At 41.7% G+C, this 9,296-nt stretch overlaps 2 non-coding genes across 2 annotated transcripts; both read right to left on the bottom strand.

Annotated features, from left to right (window-relative positions):
• Nucleotides 1–943: 943 nt before the first annotated feature.
• Nucleotides 944–1,016, bottom strand: TRNAV-AAC (transfer RNA valine (anticodon AAC)). The gene has a single exon. It is a non-coding gene; the product is annotated as a tRNA-Val (tRNA).
• Nucleotides 1,017–2,418: 1,402 nt separating this feature from the next.
• Nucleotides 2,419–2,491, bottom strand: TRNAV-GAC (transfer RNA valine (anticodon GAC)). The gene has a single exon. It is a non-coding gene; the product is annotated as a tRNA-Val (tRNA).
• Between the last annotated feature and the right edge of the window lie 6,805 nt (nt 2,492–9,296).

The following is a 9,296-nucleotide window of genomic DNA, read 5'->3' as shown; positions in this document are numbered from 1 at the left end:
TTAAGTTTTACTCTTTTATTATTCTGTTGTAGACCTAGTATAGTTACAAGATCAAATTTACTTTTGATGTATTGGTGTTAAGGAAGATCTGATCTCAACCTGAACACCCATAGTTGACACTACAGTCAACTAGCTATCTCCCATCACTATATGCGGAAGTGCACAGACACTTACACATTTTGAACACAGCACTCCCATTGAGTGACTAGGAGGGAAATAGCCATATGAATCAGTTCTTGCCCACTCATTGGAGCCTTTGGCTGTCAGTGCAACCTCTACGTCGTCTCATAGCAATATGGCTGGTTTGACAACATAGAAAGACAGTGGTGAGGAAGTGTTGATTATGAGACTGACGCGCTACCTACTGTGCTAACGAGGCCACTTCACTGTATGCACATAACGTTGAACAATGTTCTTCAATTCTATCTTCACTATTAACTTATTTATAAGAAGATGTTTTCTAATTCATAGTTATGTTTTGCTGCTGCTCTATGGTTAACTAATAAAATGAACCCCTTCCCGCTACAGGATGTAACGGTAATGTCTTGTTCAATTTTAGGCAGGGAGTTACGGCAAGTCACAGATCCCTGTGTCATGACCAAGAACAATGATGAGTGGTTCCTGGCAGATAAATGGCTTCCGCACACCATTCAATAAAGAAGCTGGGATGCAATGGTCGCATCCCCTTTCTATGTCTCCCTGAAACCTCATTGACATCATCCCTGTGACTTGTTCCTGAAAGACATAGAGAGGTTAGGTGCCCGACAGGAGCTATTGCTAAGATATACAGGAGGCGTATGGAAATGATTGTTAAATCATATATGAAGGTGGATAGGTCGATGGTGTAGCAATGACATTAAAAGTTCCTGTTGATACAACTATTTACAAGATGTTATATCAATTTTACATCTCACATGTCCTATATAAAAGGAGATCTAACGCTTGTTTCTGCCCGGTTTTGAACCAGGGACCTTTTGCGTGTTAGGCGAATGTGATAACCACTACACTACAGAAACACCAGCTGTGAGCTTTGGTGACCTCTGCCACTGTAATAGAGAGGGATCCTTACTGACATTCAATGATCTGTATCTGGACTCAAATTGATAAAAGGATTTGATTATTTACACTGACTGTCTGAGGGTGTTATCCTACACATATCGAGGTATCCAGGGTCCCTATTTCCTAGTACTTCATTAGGGGTCCATATTGGATGGTTGGTCACTTAGTAAAATCAGAATCCAGAGATAGTCCTTTCCCACCTTGTGTCTCATTATACCACATAGGTGTAGTATGATTGAATTCTGGTATAATTTCCTAAAATTTGGGGTGCCGTTCATTCTGTGTGACATTCAGACATTTTTGTATGTGTCTCACAGTGATTAAAGTGGTTTCCTCACGCTGGGGAGAAGGACAGGGAATATTGTCGTATTTCGTTTTCATAATTTTTTGATCTTTTCATTTGTTTTTTGTTTCATTTAAGTTTTACTCTTTTATTATTCCATTGTAGACCTAGTATAGTTACAAGATCAAATTTACTATTGATGTATTGGTGTTAAGGAAGATCTGATCTCAACCTGAACACCCATAGTTGACACTACATTCAACTAGCTATCTCCCATCACTATATGCAGAAGTGCACAGACACTTACACATTTTGAACACAGCACTCCCATTGAGTGACTAGGAGGGAAATAGCCATATGAATCAGTTCTTGCCCACTCATTGGAGCCTTTGGCTGTCAGTGCAACCTCTAAGTCGTCTCATAGCAATATGGCTGGTTTGACAACATAGAAAGACAGTGGTGAGAAAGTGTTGATTATGAGACTGACGCGCTACCTACTGTGCTAACGAGGCCGCTTCACTGTATGCACATAACGTTGAACAATGTTCTTCAATTCTATCTTCACTATTAACTAATTTATAAGAAGATGTTTTATAATTCATAGTTATGTTTTGCTGCTGCTCTATGGTTAACTAATGAAATTAACCCCTTCCCGCTACAGGATGTAACGATAATGTCTTGTTCAATTTTAGGCAGGGAGTTACGGCAAGTCACAGATCCCTGTGTCATGACCAAGAACAATGATGAGTGGTTCCTGGCAGATAAATGGCTTCCGCACACCATTCAATAAAGAAGCTGGGATGCAATGGTCGCATCCCCTTTCTATGTCTCCCTGAAACCTCATTGACATCATCCCTGTGACTTGTTCCTGAAAGACATAGAGAGGTTAGATGCCCGACAGGAGCTATTGCTAAGATATACAGGAGGCGTATGGAAATGATTGTTAAATCATATATGAAGGTGGATAGGTCGATGGTGTAGCAATGACATTAAAAGTTCCTGTTGATACAACTATTTACAAGATGTTATATCAATTTTACATCTCACATGTCCTATATAAAAGGAGATCTAACGCTTGTTTCTGCCCGGTTTTGACCCGAGGCCCTTTCGCGTGTCAGGCGAATGTGATAACCACTACACTACAGAAACACCAGCTGTGAGCTTTGGTGACCTCTGCCACTGTAATAGAGAGGGATCCTTACTGACATTCAATGATCTGTATCTGGACTCAAATTGATAAAAGGATTTTATTATTTACACTGACTGTCTGAGGGTGTTATCCTACACACATCGAGCAATCCGGGGTCCCCATTTCCTAGTACTTCATTAGGGGTCCATCTTGGATGGCTGGTCACTTAGTAAAATCAGAATCCAGAGATAGTCCTTTCCCACCTTGTGTCTCATTATACCACATAGGTGTAGTATGATTGAATTCTGGTATAATTTCCTAAATTATGGGGTGCCGTTCATTCTGTGTGACATTCAGACATTTTTGTATGTGTCTCACAGTGATTAAAGTGGTTTCCTCACGCTGGGGAGAAGGACAGGGAATATTGTTGTATTTCGTTTTCATAATTTTTTGATCTTTTCATTTGTTTTTTGTTTCATTTAAGTTTTACTCTTTTATTATTCCGTTGTAGACCTAGTATAGTTACAAGATCAAATTTACTATTGATGTATTGGTGTTAAGGAAGATCTGATCTCAACCTGAACACCCATAGTTGACACTACAGTCAACTAGCTATCTCCCATCACTATATGCGGAAGTGCACAGACACTTACACATTTTGAACACAGCACTCCCATTGAGTGACTAGGAGGGAAATAGCCATATGAATCAGTTCTTGCCCACTCATTGGAGCCTTTGGCTGTCAGTGCAACCTCTAAGTCGTCTCATAGCAATATGGCTGGTTTGACAACATAGAAAGACAGTGGTGAGGAAGTGTTGATTATGAGACTGACGCGCTACCTACTGTGCTAACGAGGCCGCTTCACTGTATGCACATAACGTTGAACAATGTTCTTCAATTCTATCTTCACTATTAACTAATTTATAAGAAGATGTTTTGTAATTCATAGTTATTTTTTGCTGCTGCTCTATGGTTAACTAATAAAATTAACCCCTTATCGCTACAGGATGTAACGGTAATGTCTTGTTCAATTTTAGGCAGGGAGTTACGGCAAGTCACAGATCCCTGTGTTATGACCAAGAACAATGATGAGTGGTTCCTGGCAGATAAATGGCTTCCGCACACCATTCAATAAAGAAGCTGGGATGCAATGGTCGCATCCCCTTTCTATGTCTCCCTGAAACCTCATTGACATCATCCCTGTGACTTGTTTCTGAAAGATATAGACAGGTTAGGTGCCCGACAGGAGCTATTGCTAAGATATACAGGAGGCGTATGGAAATGATTGTTAAATCATATATGAAGGTGGATAGGTAGATGGTGTTGCAATGACATTAAAAGTTCCTGTTGATACAACTATTTACAAGATGTTATATCAATTTTACATCTCACATGTCCTATATAAAAGGAGATCTAATGCTTGTTTCTGCTTGGTTTTGAACCGGGGACCTTTTGCGTGTTAGGCGAATGTGATAACCACTACACTACAGAAACACCAGCTATGAGCTTTGTTGACCTCTGCCACTGTAATAGAGAGGGATCCTTACTGACATTTAATGATCTGTATCTGGACTCAAATTGATAAAAGGATTTGATTATTTACACTGACTGGCTGAGGGTGTTATCCTACACACATCGAGGTATCCAGGGTCCCCATTTCCTAGTACTTCATTAGGGGTCCATCTTGGATGGTTGGTCACTTAGTAAAATCAGAATCCAGAGATAGTCCTTTCCCACCTTGTGTCTCATTATACTACATAGGTGTAGTATGATTTAATTCTGGTATAATTTTCTAAATTATGGGGTGCTGTTCATTCTGAAGATGGTATGGCTTGCATCTATTGGTCCGGGTCTCAGGACATTCAGACATTTTTGTATGTGTCTCACAGTGATTAAAGTGGTTTCCTCACGCTGGGGAGAAGGACAGGAAATATTGTCGTATTTCGTTTTCATAATTTTTTGATCTTTTCATTTGTTTTTTGTTTCATTTATGTTTTACTCTTTTATTATTCCTTTGTAGACCTAGTATAGTTACAAGATCAAATTTACTATTGATGTATTGGTGTTAAGGAAGATCTGATCTCAAACTGAACACCCATAGTTGAAAATACAGTCAACTAGCTATCTCCCATCACTATATGCGGAAGTGCACAGACACTTACACATTTTGAACACAGCACTCCCATTGAGTGACTAGGAGGGAAATAGCCATATAAATCAGTTCTTGCCCACTCATTGGAGCCTTTGGCTGTCAGTGCAACCTCTAAGTCGTCTCATAGCAATATGGCTGGTTTGACAACATAGAAAGACAGTGGTGAGGAAGTGTTGATTATGAGACTGACGCGCTACCTACTGTGCTAACAAAGCCGCTTCACTGTATGCACATAACGTTGAACAATGTTCTTCAATTCTATCTTCACTATTAACTAATTTATAATAAGATGTTTTGTAATTCATAGTTATGTTTTGCTGCTGCTCTATGGTTAACTAATAAAATTAACCCCTTCCCGCTACAGGATGTAACAGTAATGTCTTGTTCAATTTTAGGCAGGGAGTTACGGCAAGTCACAGATCCCTGTGTCATGACCAAGAACAATGATGAGTGGTTCCTGGCAGATAAATGGCTTCCGCACACCATTCAATAAAGAAGCTGGGATGCAATGGTCGCATCCCCTTTCTATGTCTCCCTGAAACCTCATTGACATCATCCCTGTGACTTGTTCCTGAAAGACATAGAGAGGTTAGGTACCCGACAGGAGCTATTGCTAAGATATACAGGAGGCGTATGGAAATAATTGTTAAATCATATTGTTATGTGCGTATTGTCGCTAACCAATAACGATTGTCGAACCTCGATTTGTGTTTCCAAAGCACAAAGATTTATTCGCAATAAGTGGAAAAATATGCTCAAGCGAAGTAATAGTAAATACAGCCGTTACTTATCGCAGGCGCTCTGGATCCAGTGCAGTCATTCAATCCTGAAGTCTGGGGACAAGATGTCTGCACTCTGGATCACAAGCTGCTGCTTATATACACAATCAAATACAGTAATACAATGAAGATGGTATGGCTTGCATCTATTGGTCCGGGTCTCAGGAATGTCCAAGGGGTCATCAATCATTGGCTGGTTCATCCTAAGGAATCCAAAGGAGGGGGTCATCTCTGCAGGGGGTACGCTCTGCTCTTCCCGCCAGGATTCCTTAGTCTTAAGTAGTTCATAATTCCCTATCATTCATAACTTGCGTATGCACTCTGCGATTCCCTCGCAGAGTGAACCAAACAGTAGGATATGTAACAAGGTTCATTATGATACCACTAATGATGTTATTCCTTTAACCCGTTCCGTGTATTTCACTAATATGCATGTAACTCTGATATAACATATAAATACTACTATATTTCGATATAACTGACTATGTGTTGCAACTACCATTAATGTGTACTATTTTATAAGTATGCGTGTTTGTGCGAATGTATGGTAAAAGACCAATTACTGTTGCTGCCACGTGTAGTGGATGCGTACGCCCTTTCACGCCGTAGCGTGCCCTTGTACGTCGATGCGTACCGTACGCATCTTTTCAAACAAAGACAACCAAGTTTGCTAGACTTTAATTGAAATGACTCTATCCAATTTACTGACTTCGACAGTTCCACCCTTTGATAGTGTAATAAACTATCACCCAATCACCGTTTCAAGTTCAGGATTGTACAATACTTCTCCACAGATCATGATCTCGGTATCTGGTAACACCCTTTCAGTCTCTTTCTCAGTGTTACTCCCATGAGACCGTTTTCCACACTTCAACACAGTAGGAACACATTTGACAACTAAACCAATTGCTAAGATGACACCCAGTATAAGGAGAAGGAGCTTACCTACACTCGCAATCATTTCCTGTACCCACTCCCCCAGACCGGAGAACCATTTTGCTGGGTTCAACCATGAGAACCAACCCGCCACCTTTTCCCCGACCTCATATAACGAAGAATTATGGCTCTTTCGAAATTCCCATTTCAGCTGCAAAATTTCATCCATCTTCCGGTCTATAACCTCTTTAGGGTCATCAGTATTATTAGTAATGTACGTGCAACATTTGACACCGAACTGGGTGGCCAGTGTCACACAGTACCCACCAGTAATAGAGGTGAGATAATTTAGTACCAGTCTATGTTGCACCAACTCCTTTTTGTACGCTTGTAGCTCCCTTCCAGTATACCTGAAAGTGTCATCATACATCTCGGTGATATTATCTATTAATTTAGCCAGGTCTTGGATATATTTAAAGTTTAATGTTCCCCGAGCGGTCCTGGTGAGATCTAGAGCAACCATAACTTGGAAACCAGCAGTTTCACTAATCAATTTTGTAGCTATGGGTTCCTCACCAGGAATCATATTTCTCTTGCCACGGTGTTCATACTGTGTGTGTATGTATGGTGGTGATGTTGTCTTGTGAATATCTACCATTTCTTCATGAGTAATAGTCATGATTTCAGGAACCAGTTTAGCTAGGAAACACAAGCCCTTGGAACTCGGAGTCACCCAGGAATAAGCTTTTCTTCCACAAACAAAATACACATCATCAGGGAGAACATAAGGAACAGTATGCCCATGAATTATATGACACAGAGTTTTGATAAAACTACCCATGCCTAGTGTCTCCATCTGCTCTAGACATGTGTCGGCATTAATGATATTTTCACATTTATCTGTAGAGACTTTTCCAATAGATACCTTCTTATGTTTGGTTATACGCCCTAACTTGTGACTTCCATCAACATTCCTGCCTAGTAGTGACCTTGTGAGTCCCTCTCTAAAATGAGTGTGGCGAGCCATTGTCTGATCTGATAGGTCAGCCTCCCAATTCTCCAGGCGCTTTGCATGAGATATGTTTAGGCACAGCAAAGATCTGCCTATGGAGTATTGTCGAAGCGTCAGACTAGGGGACCTAGTGTTATTGTACCTCCCTTCTATGGGCCTCCCACCCCTTAATTCGAGTACTTCGGATATGTTTAGAGGGAATGGCACTAATCCTATGTTATGCTGCCCTTGAGGCACGTGAGAGCACACCCAACACTCGGTTTGGTTTAGCACCTTACCCACCAGGGAGTGATAATCCTCCAAAGGATGCCCGCCTATATTCAGAGTACTGGGGGACTGGCATCGTTGGATGCATCTCTCTTCAACTAGGGAGTTGCAGAACTTGCAGATACAATACTCATCAGACAATAGCCCCTCACACTGCCTCCGAGTTCCTGAGCTAGCAGACCTTTTCATAATCCCTGGACCAAGTTTGATAATGGGCTGCTCAGGATATCCTATTAACTTTTCTTCGGCCTCCATTTCATCCGTATCACTCCCAGAACTCTCCTCCGTCCTCCATCCTCCTTCACAAAAATAGAATGTCCTAGAAAAAGTAAAAACAAGGAAAATCCTGGAACAAAAGAAAAACAAAAACCGCCACTCCATCGCTGGAAAGATAGTTCTGAGGCAACGTCTCCGGTTCATGTGTCTCAACTGCAGGCTTTAGGTCTCCCGGAACAGGCTCACAAGTGACAGCTCTACGTCGTCGGTCTGAGTTTTGTCTTGCACTTTCTCCGGATTATGGACTCTCCTGCAGTGGGTGGAATGGACCCAAGTGTCTCTCTCTGCAACCTTCAGTGATGTAGTACTGGTCAGCAGCACTTGGTACGGGCCTTCCCAACGGTCTGTTAAACAACCTGAACGTAAGAAATTGCGGATCATAACATAGTCTCCAGGTTCAACATCATGACAGTTCATCTCTGGCATACCAGGTGACAGCATTTTTAGTTTTTGTTGTTGTTGTTTCAGCTGTCTACTCATTCTTATAAGATATTGTACAGTCACTTCATTATTACACTTTAAGTCGTCTTGTGGACTCACGATCAAATGAGGTTGTCGTCCGAACAGTATCTCAAAGGGGGGACAGATTAAGAGGAGGTCTAGGAGTGGTTCGAATGCTGTGGAGGACCAACGGCAAAGCCTCAGGCCATGCCAACCCAGTTTCAGCCATTATCTTACCTAGTTTGTTCTTGATAGTACCGTTTACTCTCTCCACCTTACCACTGGCTTGTGGTCGGTAAGGGGTGTGAAGTCTGCTACTGATTCCCATGAGTTTACACATATTTTGGAAGACATCACCAGTAAAATGGGTACCCCTATCACTTTCAATGATTCTAGGGATACCGAACCTACACACAAAGTCTTGTACATTTTTCTTTGCAGTGAACACAGCAGTATTAGTGGCTGCCGGATATGCTTCTACCCAACCGGAAAACACATCAATACACACTAACACATACTTTAGATTCCTGCACGGTGGTAATTGGATATAGTCAATTTGTATTACCTGGAAAGGTCCGTCTGTAGGAGGGATGTGGGATGGCTCAGTTGGAATAGTTTTCCCAACATTTTTCCTCAAACAAGTAAGACATGACATTGCTTTCTTACCAGCTTGAGAGGAATATCCGGGAGCACACCAGTATGCTCTCACCAGTTTGCACATACCTTCTTTACCCAGGTGAGTCAGGCCGTGTGCTGCTTCAGCCAGGCTTGGATAGTATGTTCGGGGAGCTACAGGCTTACCTTGTCCATCCCTCCAGAGTCCTGAGGACTCTTGACCACATCCCTTCGCCTTCCAGACCGCCTTCTCCTGCAGGGAACACAAATCTTGCATTTCAATTAATTTCTGCGTGTCTAATGTCTGAAAAACCATCATAGTCTCGGTCGATACAGTCATAGGTTGCCCTGCTGCCCATTTAGCAGCTTCGTCTGCCCTGTTGTTGCCCAATGACACTGGGTCTTC

Source organism: Mixophyes fleayi (assembly GCF_038048845.1).
Source record: "Mixophyes fleayi isolate aMixFle1 chromosome 4 unlocalized genomic scaffold, aMixFle1.hap1 SUPER_4_unloc_5, whole genome shotgun sequence".
NCBI lineage: Eukaryota > Metazoa > Chordata > Amphibia > Anura > Limnodynastidae > Mixophyes > Mixophyes fleayi.
This window is presented reverse-complemented; position numbering and strand designations above follow the sequence as displayed.